Source organism: Gracilinanus agilis, chromosome 2 (assembly GCF_016433145.1).
Source record: "Gracilinanus agilis isolate LMUSP501 chromosome 2, AgileGrace, whole genome shotgun sequence".
Classification (NCBI taxonomy): Eukaryota; Metazoa; Chordata; class Mammalia; order Didelphimorphia; family Didelphidae; genus Gracilinanus; species Gracilinanus agilis.
In genome coordinates this window covers 704,677,240-704,695,251 of record NC_058131.1, presented here as the reverse complement: position 1 = coordinate 704,695,251, position 18,012 = coordinate 704,677,240, and positions in this window count along the sequence as shown.

Genomic DNA, 18,012 nt, shown 5'->3' with positions numbered 1-18,012 from the left:
ATATATATATATATATATATATATATATATATACACTCACTCACTCTCTCTCTCCCCCTCTGTCTCTCTTTCTTTCCTAAAATTTTGAAAAAAAGTCTTTTGCAAATTAAAATCCATAGTTCCACTCATTGGCTTCCCTTTCTTCTCTTGAAGAAGTAAATTAAGAGATCTGATGATGAAAGTCTAGGCAACACCTCTTGTCAATTATGTTCGCTTTTATACAGGTCACAGTGGAGCTCAGTACTTTTCCATGCCTTTGTTCTTTTGAAGTGGTACCTCCTCCAGCCATGGACAATAGAATTCTATTTCCTTTTCCCCCTCATTTTTGAGAACTCATCTGAGAGTTATTATCAAGGTTCAGGAATTTCTGAGAGAATAGGGATACTCGAAGCCACACAGAAGCCTAACTTTTAAGGGCTATTCCTTTAAAACTATGTCCATCTTGCTTCCTTAAGGTCTTGCTACCATGTAATTTTCAAAACTATTTAACTTTAGTTAAAGATGCTGAGGTTATGGTAAAGTCTTGACCAAGGAGAGTCTTTCTGGTATTTAAGAAAGGTATGTGCTGATATCCATTCAAGATGGGAGGCCTGTTTCCTACATTATCAGTTCATGTGAGGAATAATCATACTAAAAACCTCATCCTAGAATAGCTAATGCAGCCACATCCTGGCACATTTTATTCACATTGTTCTAATTTGAATTTAGCTTCAAAGGATCATACACACATACATACACCTAAGTAGACACAGACACACACAATCAAAATTCTAGAACCAAAAAGGATCTCAGAAGCCATTTAGTTCAATAATTTCATTTTATAGATAAGGTAACAGGGGTTCATGGATACTAAATACTATTAACAAATGCTCAACTGAAGCATCTCTCAAATTCAAATCCAAATCTTGTAACTATAGGTGTTTTTTTCTACTGTATAATGCTACTCTGATTTTTCTTTCCCTCAAGGACTCCCTTTTATTTTTCCTCCTGGGCCTCCACTTGCAATCCTGTTCCAGATGATCAAACATGTTACACTTAGATCAGAATCCATGGCAATGCTGGCTGTCTGAAACCTAAGAACCTTAGCATTGATGACAGTACTTATCTTGCAAGAGGTCAGAGCTATCTTACCTGTCCATTGACAGTACCGACTCTTTTTGATTTTTAGTTTTCAACATTTCCCAGTCATCCATTTGGTCATTCAACTGGACAAATCTGTGCATCAAATCTTTGAGGTTATCTGGAGAAGATATGCTGTCAATCAGGAAAGGAATTACTATTTTTCCTTTCCTTGAAAATCAACTGGAACTTCCATTTTCACATCCCAAAGGGAGTTATTTTAGAAGAATGCATCAACAATCTAGCTTTATTTTCTTCTGCCTTAGATTTAACATTGATTTGTTATATTGTGTGATTTTGTTTGTGAGAATACCGAATCTTAGCCTGAAACTTATCATTACAATGATGGTAAACTCCAAAAAGGAGTTTCTCTTCTCTTGCAGTGTTGCTGCCAAAACTCCTCATCCAATTTGTCAACAGCATAGACTGTATAACTTATGTTTCAAATATTCTTTGTCTTAAAGAAAAGCTCCTACTGCCCTAGGAGAACTAATGTTTGTTCATACCGTCCATGGGATGTAGGTGAAGAAAATATGGTAGACGTAGTTGGTTGATGATAGTGTTGATGAATCCAGTCACTTGTATGAAACATAACCTTAATGTCAAGAATTCTAAAATTATATGGATAAGACTCTTAATGAATCTTGAATTCCTACATACTCTCACCTAAAAGAATGTGTAAGAAAGAAATCATTATGCTGTATACATACACATTGAAAATAATGTCATTATTTACATGTTGTCTGTCACATTAGAATGTGAATTATTGAGGAGAGAGACCTTTATGCACTCAAAATGTTTAACATAATAACTGGCAAACAGAAAGCATTCAATATAATCTTGTTGACTTGTGATCTATATTTTTAAGATTTTGTAAAGACAAATTTAATCATTTATGGTGCAAATTTTGACTGTTTGAAGGTTTATCTTCTAAGTATGATATTGTTGCTATGGAATAATGGTCCCCTGTAACATTATTTCAATTATTTCCTGGAACCATTTACAGACATTAAATAGGAATGGTTTTTAATAAGAAGGAATATTTATATGTGTGTTTTAAATGCACATCTTTGGAAAGGTACTCTTTATTTTTATCAACATCAATAAGTTATGATTCTATCACTCTAAAATTAATTAATAGTTTCATTTTGAGTTACTACGGCTTCAGGTCATTCTTGTTAACAGTGTGATAATAAACCTCTCTCAACTTAGCCAGTCTAGTCTTCAGGTGACAGATATACAATACAATACAATCTATCATAAAGTCTGCATTTAACATCTTCTCAACTAAGTAGATTCCGTTAGAGCTAAAGCTTTGCTGTCATAGTACAATGTTCTCTGGGCTAGTGGCCTTTGGTCAGAGGGTCATTTTCAGATTTGGAAGGTCATATACAGTTGTCCCTTGCTATAACCCAATTCACTTATGGCAGCTTCACTGTAATATATCTGATTCTGTATCACAGAATTTTTGTTATATCTTGGGATTTAGCAAATGAATACCAAACTTTTGCACAAGTTTGCCAATGTGAAAATGTACACAGTTGAGTGCAAAGTAGATGTTTCTGTATTGGCTGATGGAATGAAAGATGATCAACCTATACCACTGTATTCTGTAATCTGGGAGCTGATTGGCTCAGTGTTTATAAGAGTGTAGGAAAGATTAATAAGAGTGTTGAAAAGGTTTATAGGAGAGTGGGAAGGGTTTATAAGGCACACACACACACACACACACACACACATATAATTCCTCTACTTTGCCGATTTTCATCTATCCTGGGCAGTGATTCCCAAAGTGGGTGCCACCGCCCCCTGGTGGGTGCTGCAGCGATCCAAGGGAGGGGAGCAGTGATGGCCAGAGGTGCATTTATCTTTCCTATTAATTGCTATTAAAGTTTTAAAAATATTAATTTCCAGGGGGCTAAGTAATATTTTTTCTGGAAAGGGGGCGGTAGGCCAAAAAAGTTTGGGAAATCACTGATCATGGGGGTCTCTGAAACATAACTCCTGCAATAGGTAAGAGTTCACTATAGTCCAGGAATCCTTAACCTAGGGGCCCTGAATCTTTTAAAAGTATTTGGATATTTCAATATAACTGGTTTCTTTGTTTTTTCTTTATTCTTAAAATCTTTTTTCCAGATTTTATTTTGAGACAATTTAAATAAATCATTTAATGATCTATGTTCTCTTCTCTCACTCTTATTCTCTCCCTCCAAAGCAGCAGGTAATATAACATAGGTTGTACATGTATATCATATAATGCATATTTTCCTGTTTAGCATGTTTTGAAAGAAGACACATGACCTATATAAGAAAAAAATCTCATGAAGGAGATAAAGTGAAAAATGGTATGTTTTAATCTGAATTCAGATTCCATCAGTTCCTTTGATGGTGGTAGATAGACTTTTTTTTTCATCACGAGTCTCTTGGAGTTGTCTTAGATACTTGTGTTGCTGATAACAGTTAAGTTATTCACAGCTGATTATATATTGCTGTTAACTGGCTTCTTTGTCATTCTGTGAATTTTATTTTATGCATTTAATTAGATACTTCAGAGTAGGGGACATGAGTTTCACTAGACTGCCAAAAATTCTGGGACACAAAATAGTTATAAACTCCCAATCTAGTCTAATCCCATAATTTTACAGTTGAGAAAACTGAGTTCCAAAGAAGTAATGTGAGTTGTCTAAGATCACACAAGGAGTGAATTGGAGGGCAAACGCTTTAGCTCATGTTTTCTGACTCACAATTCCATTCCCTTTCCACTGCACAAGCTTCTATCCTAGCTGTTCTTGTCCATCCATGCCCCTTTTTCAGAAGCACTCTTAGCCATACTTTGCCTCACTCATACTTCAAATCAGTTTCTGGACTTTTCTTTGTCCTCCTTCTCTTCTTTCATATCTTCCACTTTCTATTCTACCTTAATCTCCTCCTCCTCCTCTTTCTTCTTTTCCTTCTTTCAATGACCTTCCCATTCTGCAGAAATCTCCATCCTGAGGTCCCATTGTCCTAAAGGTGAATCCCAAACCTACAACAGTACTTCATGGTCTCAACATTACTTCACCTCACTCATGCAGTAGGTGACTGCAAATTTCTTCACTCCTTCCAGACACCTTTTCATCATTTCCCCATTCCTGTTTAGCTCCACATTATGTATTGTATAACTTCATTTGAATATAAATAGAGATGTACTGGAGCCAACTCATTTTGGCCCTTGAGTTGATTGTTAAATTTTCATTTTGGTTATGGACTTCTCAGAAAGAGGCAAATGTTACAAATATGGGGCTCAAATTATTTTTTTTTTATTTTCTAGACTTAAGTGAAGTGGAAAATATGAGTAGGTTATATAAAACTTAAATTATGGTATGTGTTTTGGAGAGCAAAGCATTTACTGTAAGGTCCTTGGGGGCAAGAACCCTCTTCCTTATGTTCTTTTTAACCCCAGTTCCTAACATGTCTGAATGTCTGACATATCAACAAATATTTAATCTCTCTCTCCCTTCCTTCCTCCTCTCTCTTCCTTTCTCTCTCTTCTAATAAACAGGCTTAGTATTGACAAGTGTTCAGATTTTATCCTCCCCCCTTGATCTTAATATAGGAAATAGCAGCAGGACCACAATGGAGAAATATTTTTATAGAACCACTTCAATACACATATGTTATATCTCATTTATGCTACATAGCAATTGCATGATAAAACTAATGTCTTCAGGAAAGAAAAACAAAATGGATTTCTTGTGTTTGCTTCACTTTTATGGTCATCATTGTTTAAGTAGGAGGGTTTTTGTTGTTATGGTATCAGTAAATGAAAGCCCGTTTGAAATTTACTACTTGATATCTAGAATTTCACATCTAGCAAACTTTATTTATCAGTCTTTTATGTGCTGATACTGTAAGGGGGAAATAGGGGTTTTTATGGGTTCAATGTATTAAAAGGTGGTTGCCAGAAGATTGAACTATTATCCATCCTCAATTAAGAATAATGTCAAATGAAAATTGACTTTTATGTAAATTTATTTACATGAGAGAAGAGAGAGAGGATGAAATTAAGAATCTATCTCACTGATTAGTCCAGGTAGATCTTAACCCTCAGCTGAGAGTTAAAGGGCCTGAGGCATGGAGGTGAATGGAGCAAACTTCATTCACAGAGTCTATAAAAGGAAGTTTCTTAATAGAAGTTCAGGAAGATTCAATCTTTAAACTCACCAGGTGGAACAGTCTTGGTCATGAACCAGTGAAGCTCCCTCAGGTCTCCTTCACCAAACCAGTCAAAGCCTCACTCCCTTCCTCTTTGGAAGGGGTCAAATATATCTCACTTCCAGTGCCTTCCCTTAGGTTCTGTGACCAATCACAATAGAAACATAGAAACACATAGAAAGCATAGGGGGTGGTGAATTGATTCTGATTGGTTACTCACTCTAGCACACGTGGGTTAGGACCTCCCAGAATCGGAAGATGCTCTCACCTTGTGTAGACTTAATTTAATTATCACAATACTTTACATCTAGGAAGAAGTTTTAAGTAAGAGGAAATCAGATTTGTGAATTGAATTGTGCTTTTTGTATTTGTTAATTGCTCTTCTGAAGTGAATTTGATGTTTCACGTCCAATTTTGGCAAAGCCTTCTAGAAATACATATAGCATGCAAACTCACACATGTATATAAATATTATATACGCATGTCAGTTTAAAAACACTTATTAAGCACCTAATTATTTCTTTATCTATCTGTATCTGTCTATCTATCATCACCCTCATCATCTATTTAGGATGTAGATCTATCATTTCATTGATATAGCAAACTCGCCTCTTAATAATGTAACTTATAATCTTAAAGTACTGCCTAGTGCACTAAAAGTTAAGTAATGTTTTCAAGGACACACAGAAAATATGTGTTAGTAATAGGATTCAAATCCAGATCTTTCTGACTTCAAGACAGTCCAGCAAATAGAACAATGTATATGAGTTCAAGTCCTCCCCTAGCTACTTCATAGCCCAGTAACACTGGGCAAGTTAGTTAGTCTCAGTTTCCTTAACCATAAAATAAGAATAATAAAACAGTTATGTCATAGGATTGTTATGGACAATGAAATAATATTTATAATCAGCACTCGGCACACTGTATGAAATATGACATGTACTAAACAAATGCTTTTCTTCAAGGTCAGCTCACTATCCATACCATCTTTTCTCTCTTTTTCCTTATCTTTATTGTATCCACCTATATACATACATACAAATGAATGTATGCATGCAATCTGTCTATATATGTACATGTGTAGCCACAAATATAGATATATATTATGTATATACTATATATACATTAAAATTATTATATACATATATATAACATTCTATTACAAACATCTTTAAGCTTTAATACCTTGAAACTGCACAAATATTTTTCAAATATCCTGGATATATTATAAATACTTATATATGTATATACATTTTCATATATACACATTTGCTATATATATATGTGTGTGTGTGTATGTATTTGTATATTTACGTATATACAAATGTGTGTTTAATGAAATGGAGGACTATTTTTTTCAGGAATTATCTATGAATGACAAATGCTGCAAAAGATTTTACTCAGGAAACATCTGATTATTAAAGGAGCTGTCTTGTGAGAACTGAGAAGAGATGTGTCTCTAGAATATGTGCTGGTAAACACAGACCATTAAAAGATATGGAGAAGAAGACCTTTGGCACATTAGGTGCTCTACAGAAGATTAATGGAAGAGGCTGAAGAGTCACAGAGGTTGAGGAATCATGGATCGTTTGTAACTGTTCTTGGAGGAAATACTCTCATAGCTGATGTTACTGATGCATTTGAATTATAACCAGAATGAGAGGGAAATCTTCAGCCCTCCCTTTGGACAGCTCCTTTGTGTAGGACTCTTGGAAAGACAAGACTATAGGATAAGTGACAGGTTTTTCTTTGCTTTAGAGGCAGGAAGATCTCCAACAATGAAGCCAAACAAGGTTCCATTGAGATGGTTAAGTATGGATCATGTTCCTAGGAGCTTAGTGACTAATTCTGTTTGCTTGGGTAATGCAGTTAATTAAAAGGAAAAGAACATATTTTAAAGCCATGACAATGCATCTTAATCAAATGCTTTAACTGCCCTATTGTAAATAAAAAGAGGAGAAACCAAAATCATGTCTCTCTTGCCTGATGTCTATTATTAAGAAACAACAAAGAAAATGGGGAGTGGGAGACTAATGAATAACAAAACAAAACAAAGCAAACCATTTCTCCAAAAAAAAACACACAAAAAAAAGCTGGAATATTTAGCAGTAGAGGAGGGAAAAATTACACTCCAACTAGACTTTTTATTCATACTTCTTTATGGTCTCTCAGTCTGCTCATTTGGTGATGTCCACAGAAAGCATTTCAGTTATGGAGGATGAATCTCAGTTAATGTCTTGCTTTCATAAGCATGATGATGTATTCAAATCAACATAAACACAAAGCCTTCAACTTCCAGCTTTCACAAATCTGAAGCTACTATTTCTTGAGACTTCTGTGAGAGTATGGAATGTAGCAAGTGTGGGAGATAGCAGCTCACTGAAAAGCAGGGGAACACTTATTGCCCTGGCATGTGTATGTGCCTGTATGTATACATGTGTGTTTACTTTAGTATTGCTTGAGAATTTCAAATGGTAGTAAGATATCTCAGTCTAGCTGACTAGTATATTAGATCAGAAATCAGAACAGCAACTCTCAATAATCCACTACCAACTTTTAATAATGACTGTTTAATCCAGGTATTGTAAATTCTTATTATAACCCCTCTCTGTCCCTTTCATGAAACAAAGATGGTGCTGATCCTAAACCAGGGAGAGCAAAAACAGAGAAAGAAAATTATAGACCCATTTCATTAATGAACATGGATGCAAAAATCCTAAATAAAATACTAGCTAGTAATCTAAAACAATATATCACAAAGATTATATTTTGGGACCAAATCAGATTTTGTCCAGGAAATTGGGGATGGTTTAATATGAGGGAAGCTATTGTTGGATTTAAAAATCAGTCTGGCAGTCTACTGAACTATTTCTGGCCTGGACAAGCTACCCCCAGCCCCCAAAGTTTCCCAGTACAGTCTTCCTTATCTCCCCCTATCATAAACCTAAAACTGAAGCTATCTTATCTGATGAATATTAACCTTCTTGAGGAATGTTTGTATATGTTTGCCTGCTTAACAATATTTGCCTACTTAATGTATGTTTGCCAAATGCTTCCAGACCCCTGACCCTGAAACCCCCCTCCCCAGATGCTTCCTGACCACCTGTTCCTGACACTACCTTGATAATTATGTATGTACCAACCCCCTTCCCCAAATATTTCTATATAAACTATTGGCTGAGAATTCCAAGGGGTCGTTCAGGCATGCCTCTCTGCCTAGCCACCCTAGCTATTATTGCTAGTAAAGAATGAGCCTCTTCTTTCATATTGCATTGTCAGTGTGATTCTTCCTTCGGCCATGAACCTGGGTTAGGTATTAAAATTTGGGTACAACACTATCAACTTAGTTGATTATATTAATAAAAATAATGAAATCATGTGATTTTATCAGTAGATTCATGAAATAGTTTTTGGCAAAATACAACACTCATTTCTACTAAAACATTTAGATTTTTTCTTAAAATAATATGAAACATCTACCTAAAACTGTCAGAAAATGTTATTTCTAAGGGGTATAAGCTAGAAGTCTTTCCAGGTAGATCAGGATTGAAAAAAGGATGCCCATTATCACTATTATTATTTAATATTGTATTAGAAATTCTACTGAAAGCAATAAAAGAAGAAAAAAATAAAATAAATCAGAATGGGCAAAGAAGTAATAAAAGTACCTTCTTTAGCAGATGATGTGATGCAATATATGGAAAATACTAGAGATCAAACTAAAAAGTTAGTTAAAACAATCAATAATTTTAGCAAATTAGCAAGATATAAAATAAACCCACAACATCATTAACATTTTCCTATATTACTAAAAAACCCTGGTAAAAGAGAGATATGAAGATATCCCATTTAAAATAAGCAGAGACAAAATAACATACCTAGGAGTATATCTGCTGAAACAAACTGAAAAAAAAAAAAACCAACTACCCAGACATTATTATAAAACACTTTCCAAACAAATAAAGTCAGATTTAAATAATTGGAGAAATATTCATTGTTCATGGGCATTTATAGCCAATATAATTAAAATGACAATCCTATCTAAACTAGTTTACTTATTCAATACCTTCCCAACTAAATTACAAAAAAATATTTTATAAAGCTAGAAAAAATAACAATTTTTGGAGGAACAAAAGATCAATTATTTTAAATGAATTAATGAAAAAATGTAAAGGTAGGAAGCCTACCAGTACCAGATTTTAAACTATATTATAAAAAAGTAATTTTCAAAACTATCTGGTACTAGCTAAGAAATAGAAAGATAGATCAGAGGAACAGAAGACATATACAACAAACACTAATAAAAGATTATACAAACCTTATTTGACAAAAGATAGGGCCAAGTTTTTAGGATTACCACTTACTATTTTGTAGTGATGTATTCATCTACATGTACAAAAATTTCTAGGACAGTTGAAAGTAGTTTTGCAGAAGTATAGACCAATATCTTACACTAGAATTAGACGAAATAGGGTACATTTTTAGACATAAAATGAGATATAAGCAAATTAGAATAACAGGAACTATATTATTAGATTCATGGATAAGGCAGGAATTTTGAGGAAACAAGAAATGGAGAGCATTTGAAAATGCAAAATGTATAATTTGTATTACCTAAAATTTTAAAAGTTTATGTATAAATAAAACTAACGTAGCCAAGATTAGAAGGAAAGCAGAACATGGGGGAAAATTGTTACTCAGAGATCTCATATCTAAAATATATAAAGAACTTTTCCAAATGTGTAAGAAAAATAGCCATCCCCCCAATTGACAAATAGACAAGAGATATGAACAGAAAATTGTTGGATAAAGAAATAAAAGCCATATGAAGATATATGAAAGAGTGGTCGAAATTACTACTTCTTAGAGAAATGCAAATCAAAATAATTTTGAGATATCTCTCACCTAACAGATTGGCTAAAATGATAAAAGGGCAAAATAACACATGTTAGAGGAGATGTGGAAAAATGGGGACATTCATACACTGTTGGTGGAACTGCAAACTGATTCCACAATTTTGGCAAGCAATTTGGAATTATGATATATATATATATATATGTACATATATATTATAAAATTGTGTATATGTATTGCTAGGTTGGTTTCCCAAGGATATAGGGGAAAAAGAAAAGACCCTTTGTCCAAAATATTTATAGCAGCTCTCTGTAGTGGCAAAGAATTGGAACTCCAGGGGATGACCATGACTCGACAAATTATTGTATGTGATCATTTTTATAGATTAATTAAGAAAATTTTTCTTGGTTCCATGATTCATGCTCTTTCCTTCTCCTCCTCTGACCCCCCTCCCCTACAGCCAATGTGCAATTCCATTAGGTTTTACATGTGTCATTAATGAAGACATATTATTCCATATATTCTATATTATTGATATTTGCATTTAGAATCTACATCCCCAACCATATCCCCATTTACCCATGTGATCAAGCAGCTGGTTTTTGATCTGTTTCTCCTCCCACAGTTCTTTCTCTGAATGTGGATAGCGTTCTTTTCCATAAGTCCCTCAGAAATGTCTTGGATCATTGCATTGTTGCTAGTAGAGAAGTCCATTGCATTTAATTGTGCCACAGTGTATCCCTCTCTGTGTTTATGGTTCTCCTGGTTCTGCTCCTTTCACTCTGCATCAATTCCTGGAGGTTGTTCCAGTTCACATGGAATTTCTCCAGTTCACTATTACTTTTAGCACAATAGTATTCCATCAGCAGCAGATATGTGGCATATGATTTTGACGAATATGACTAAACCATAACAAATGATGAGCAGGTTAATTTAAAAAATTGACAAAACTTAAGTGAAATAATGAAGAAAGCAATGAATAGAATCAAGAGAACATTATATACAGCTATAGGATTAAATTTGAAGAATAACCTGTGAATGTCCATTTCCACAGAATGAACTAAAAAGTAGAAACATGAAAGATAAAATCTATATATGCATATCTTTTTGTCTGTTGGTACCTTCTATGGTGTGGGGAGGGGAGGGAAGGACTGAGACATCTAGGAATAAATTATATTAAATCAATAAAAATAAACTCTGCTATTTACTTCCTGTGCAACTTTAGGAAAATAATTAATTTGGGCTTCAGTATCCAAATGTATAATTTAAAGAAGTTAGAGTTTCTAATCCCTAAAGATCCTCTCCTGATTTTGATGAGGTGACACAAATTTCTTTATTCTGAAAGTCAAGTATTTTGTCTGATTCAGACCTTGATTTCATCATTCAGAGAAATTTTTGACATAGAATTCCTCTCTATTGGCAACTCAATTTTGATTTAAAGACTTAGAGAGTTTCATCAAGTCACTTAATTTAGTGACCTAGGACTTCAGGACATAGATTTTAGAGCTGGAAAGGAACTCAGTAACTACTGAATCCAACATCTCCATTTTTACTTGAGGAAAACATGGCATGTAAATGTTAAATGATTCATCCTGGACCATCAAGTTAATGAGTTGAACCTAGGACTGAACCTAGTCATTCTTCTGAAATTGATGTCCCATGCCCTAGTCTAGTGATGACAAACCTTTCAGAAATTGCATGTCATCCCCCCCCCCCAGTGCCAAGCATGCCCCTCCCCCCTTAACCCACACAAGGGAGGAAAGAAGTGCTTCTGTTGAGCTGCTGGGTGGGTGAAGTGAGGAATGTCCTCAGCAAGTATAGAGAGGGGGAAGGAATTAGCATGCGTACTCTGTTCTCTTTCACTTCTTCTGCCTGTGAGCTGCCCACCTTATCCCTTGTGCACTTCCATGGTACTGCTGGGCAGAGGGGTGGATGATGGGAAAAATGTTATCAGGCACAGTGGAGAGGGTGAAGGGAGCAGCTCCATCAAAGTCCCTCTGCATTTCTAGTAATGAACTCTGGAAGGTAGGGGAGTGTGGAGGGTGGTATATGTGCCCACGGAGAGCATTCTGCATGTCATCTATGGCATGTGTGCCATAGGTTCACCATCATTGCCCTAGTCACTATGAAATATTGTGAAATTTATTTTGAAAATTTCCCCTTTACTTCCTAGCTCCAAAATCTCTTTCCTGTCAAGTTGATTAAATTTGAAGTTAAACTTGGAGGAGAGGTTCCAATCTTGTAGTATGATATTAATCGTGATAACCATTTTATATTTGTTCAGACTGGTTGGATAATTAAAATGGGGTTTATATGCTTGACTGAGCAACAACAAAAATGCTTGAGCTCTGATTTCTAATTACCTAGAGTGTGCTCCTTCTCTTAGGATTTCTACTGCATCCTGAAAGAATAATTTTTTTTGGTTTCCTGTAGTTGTTAGTGATCCCCATATCCTCAGATGGATTTATTTACTTGTATACATTTGTTGCTGCATCTACATCACCTTAGATCCAAGTAGAATGTAAGTTTTTGATGTCTGGGACTTTTAATTGAAAATCCAGAAATAATAGGCTGACTACCTGGTTAGGAATAATTTGGCTATGGAAACACCAGGAACTCAATATGGTCCTCATTTCATTGTTTCTCTGTTGTATTTCAGTGTTGGAAACATGCAGAATGGGGCACATGATGCAAATTCAGTTGTTGGAGTCAATGTAATGGGAGGTACCACACTTAGACTCTAATATCACAGCTTTGTACATTAATTTGGAAGATGGAGAGATGGCACTAAAAAGGGCATTTTTTTTTGAAAAGCAATTAGTGAAAGTGGACATAGAAGAGATCCTTTCTGGAAGCTTCATCATTGTGATGATTTTGAAGGCTGAATGAGGGGGGAAATCATTCTTCTAAAAAAGACTCCTTAAAAGCTGTGAGTAGGATAATACTAGGAAGATATAGTCATTTTGGAAATCCTGCACATGTATCTCCAGCTGCCATCCCAGCAAGAGAGTCAGGATGATACATCTGACTGTTGAATTGGGAAATTAATAATGCCTTGGAAACTGATTTAGTGTCAACATTTCTACCTGGTGGAAAAACACACTTTCCAGCTTGGCCTGTTCATCGCCTTGGCTTCTTTTCGTCCGTTAATTAGATTGAATCTGTTGCTAGCCTGGTTGATTCCCTTGGTGGTTCTGACTGTTGAGTAATAATACATCATTAGCATGCCATGCTTAGCTCCTTTGGTGTGTTACTCAAAAGATCCAGGGAAGATTGGCCCCATGAGCAGATTGAGTTTAATTATATGATGGGAAGGTAGACTAATGTCAAGGTGTTTCTGCTGGCAACAGCATTGATTTTTTGCAAAATGATCATTTGCATCCTAAATTGTGGATTCTTTATGCAGTTCAGCATCTGGCAATACCTCTGCTATTTGTGTGGATTCTCTTCTGCATAAACCCCATCTCTATTATTGTCATGTAGCTTCACCTGACATCTGTTCCTCAACCTTCCATTCTCTCCTGATACTCCCTCTGTCTGAATCAGACATCGAATTCCACCTGAGTCTCATCCATTCTTGTGAATTACCCACTCATCAGAAGCTGAGTTCTCTTTCTATGGGGGATTGTAGGTAGTTGAAGTGTAGAAGCAGAAAAAAATGTTTCTCCCATTGGTCCTTACAGGATTAGCTAGTGATTCCATTTGTTCTTATTTTCATCTTATATGACACGTACAGGAAAGGAAATATTTCTTAGCTACTATGGAAAATCATAAAGGAGCTAGACCAGGGTTGGCAACCTTTTTGGCTATGAGAGCCATAAATGCCACATTTTTTAAAATGTAATTTTGTGACAGCCATACAGTGCTCACTGTGCCGCTCCTGTAACAGCACCTGAAAAAAAATGGACTTTATGGCTCCTGCAGAAAGAGCCTAATTGGCTCAAGAGCCATACATTGGCCAACCCCTGAACTAGACGGTCCCCAAGACTTAACATTGATTGTTGTCAAAATGGAAGTCCTCATAAAATCTCAACAAGACTTGAACCTATTCCATAAATATGTTGGTGTACCATCATGAAATCAAAGCATCACAATTATTTAGCCACTGATATTCAATTAACTTGTAATTTATTGCCATTGTTCCTATATGTATATATTCACTAAGTGTAGTATGATGGCTTGCATGTTCATATTGTGAAAGAACCAATTAAAGCAGAGTCAGAGAAAGTAGGTAGGCTTGTCGTTTCTGACTTGGCTCCTCAATGATATTAAACTCTGTTGTGGCACCTTTTATTATCTCTGAAATACTTGCCCATCAGTAATATTTATCAGAATTTTTTGGAAGTAAATGTATACTAGAAATACAAGAAATTTAAACCACTCAAGCTCTTTGGTTCCTCACTTGTAACAAATATAATAATATTTGCATCATATAACCTCCCAAAGTGGTTAGGAATGAAATATTTTGTATTTTCTAATATGAGCATCCATTTCATCAAATGTTTTTTGCCAAAGCCAGGATACCAGTATGGTAGGGCTCTTTTTTTCAGATTGTTTTTTTATTGGTAATCTTTGTCTTTATATTACTTAGATTTCCCTTCAGACCCTTCTCCTTCCTTTCCCAACTTTGAATTCTATTTCTACTAACAAAAAACCTGGAAAGGAAAAAAAGGAGAAAAATTTGGCAAACTCAATCAATACACTAGAGAAAAATCTGGACTTACATATAATGTTCTACATTTGTGGACCTCCATCTCTGCAAAGAAATTGGAGAAGGTTTCTCTTCATATGTCTTTTTTGCAAGTCAAACTTGTTTTTGATAATTCAGAAATAATCTTTCTTCAATCATATGGTGATGCTTTTTTTAGAATTTACATTTTTATAGTCATTATGTATTGTTTTCCTCATTCTGCTTTTTTCACTCTTCTTCAGTTCATGTAAATCTTTCCATGATTTTTATGTCCATAATATTTGTTATTCCTTTCAATATGGTAATATTCAATTATAGTCATGTACCACAATTTGCTTAGCCATTCCCTAGTCCATGAGGGTTTGCTTTGTTTCTAGTTCTGTTACCATAAAGAGTGCCATGATACATATTACATTGTAGACAGAGGCTCTTTTTTGGACCATGACTTCTTTAGGACATATAATATTAGTAGAATAGTTAAAAGGTATGGATGGATGTTTTAGGCTATTTCATTCAGTGGCTCTCAAACTTCATTCATCTAAGGTAGTACCATCCACAGACAATTGTAATATGGAAGAATATACAAATCTGATTTCAGCAGTGGGGTGAACTACTTCCTCAAAGCAGATCACAACCTGTTTTAGGAATGGGTAGATGAAGTCTCAGAGAGTTGTTTCTGAGCTTAAGGAACTTTTTCAGTGTCATAAGTATCAGAGATAGGATTTAAACCCAGGGCTTACTAATTCCAAACCCAATAAATTATTCCTTATACCATGATGTATGTGTGTGTGTGTGCGTGTGTGTTTGTGTATGCTATGGACCTTTTGTTTGCTAAATTTTAACCAATGGACACTTCCTTAGAGTACTGATTTTAGATAATTGAAAGAAATGCTAATAGAAGTTAGACATCATTGAAGATAAAAATGTAATTTTTCTTCACTGAAGTTCACAAGCTCCCTGAAATCTATCCTTATGTGTGTGTGTGTGTGTGTGTGTGTGTGTGCGTGTGTGTGTGTGCATGTTTAGTTTTCTATGGAATACCTGAACTTCATTCATTCTCTGGACACTTTTTTTCAATTGATCAGATTATATTGTTAACAGAGCTGCAACCAGGAATATATATTTTTTTACTGGGGAAAAACAGAATAGTATATGTATACTGTACACATATGAGGTGGGGCATGACAGGAAGCAGTACAGAGAATGTATATGATTTCAAATACATTTATGCCAGGGGAACGTGATCTAAACTTGGTACTTGTGAGGAGTTTAAGGGGAAGTCAGACTCCATCAGAAGAGTGTCCTAATGATAGAGTAGTTAGTAGGTCACCTCAGGGAAGAAGTGCACACCCTTGTGTCTATATTCTGGGGAAAAAATGAGTTTATCTTATTCTAGTTGCCAGTTAGGTAACTAGATGTAGTTAAGTTCCTTAGTTTGATACATTTTTATGCTCTGCAACAATTCCACATCAGCAGCTAGGTGACACAACATATGGAGCATCGGTTGGTCCTGAAGTTAAGACCTGAATGTGAATCCAGCCTTGAACATCTGGGCAAGTCATTGAACCTCTATTTACCATGGGTTCATTATCTGGAAAATGAGGATACTCATAGCACTTATATCCCAAGGTTGTGGCAGGGAACAAATAAGACCATTGTAAAGAGCTCAGCACATAGTCAGTCTTATGTTTCTATTACTATTAGAACACTTTGGAGGAAAAAGTGACTGAGAAAAAGTTGAGATTTTTTAAATGTCATTACCAATTCTCCTTCCCTCCCTCTCCACTAAGGTTGGCAGTGTTGATATGCTCCTTTGTAGAAATGTTAACAAGCTAATAATATCTGATTGGGTAAATTCAACATCTCTTTGTGTTATTTAAAATGACATCTTCCAGGAAATTTGGAACTTTCTGATTATACTCTAATAAGAGAAGTATGTTTCAGAACAGTACAATATTATTCTGAGCTCAAAGAATATTCTAAAGGTTCTTTACTTAGCACCACCCTCCCCACAAGGACAAGAAGCACATCACATTGGCAAAAATATACTTGAGACTAGACTGGCCTGTGGGATGCTCCCAGATTTGGCTTCTCCATAACCATTTCTTTCTAATAGAATACTTTTCTTGGTACCAAGTACATGGTAGTTGAAGGAATTTATAAACTGGTAAATATACACACTAGTGCTCTTTTATGAAGAACGTCAAAATGGTACAGTGGAAAACATGGTAGTAGCCTTGGAGTCAACAGACCTTAATTTAAATACTACCTCAAACACTAACTAGCAGTATGACTTTGGTCAAATCACTGAAAACTCTCAGCCTCAGTTTCCTTATCTCTGAAATGAACATATTAATATTTGTGCTCTCTATCTCTAAGGGTAGGAGGAAATGTTAGATATAGACCTAGTAATTATTTTGTGATGTGAATGAATATTTGTTAAAGGATTTTATTTTTCTAATTTTTGTTATCAATGATAATTTTTACATGCGTATATGACACATATTTCATAATATAATAATTGTATCATAATATGTTTAATAATAATGCTAAAAATGGGAAAAATCTCAAATGGTTTCAAATTGACCAGTGGAGGAGGTGAGTGAAATATCTTTCCCTTTTGATGTCCTTTTAAAAGGAATACATTTCTAATCCTTCTTTTCCCTAGAACAAATACCCTTCTTCATTATTTTCATGGGAATCCCACTGGTTCTTCTTTTTGTGTGAGAAGCCAACATGAGTAGGATGAAGATAGAAGCTGGGCCGCTCTGACAGAACCCTGGTCCTAATTGACCCAGACTTAGTTCTAACTCCACAGAGATAAAAAGATGTGAAAAAGATGACTGAAACAGTCTGGAGGAAGGTAAGGCTGTCCAACATGGGGAAAGGCAAAGGTTTTTATTTTTATAAAATTGAAACTAGGAAGCACTTTTATTATTCTCCTTTCAATGGTTGTCAGTAAAGTGCCCAGAAGGTGAAAAAAAAAAAAACCCAGTACTTTATTAAATGAGGAGGCTGAGCTCACAAATCCCTAGGGTCCTTTACACCTCTAAGTCTGCTGAACATCACTTCCTCTAATGACCCAGTTCATTTAAAAGCTTTTCTTGGTCCATATAGTCTGATAGTAGGAAATTGAAAAAAAAAAAAAAAAAAAC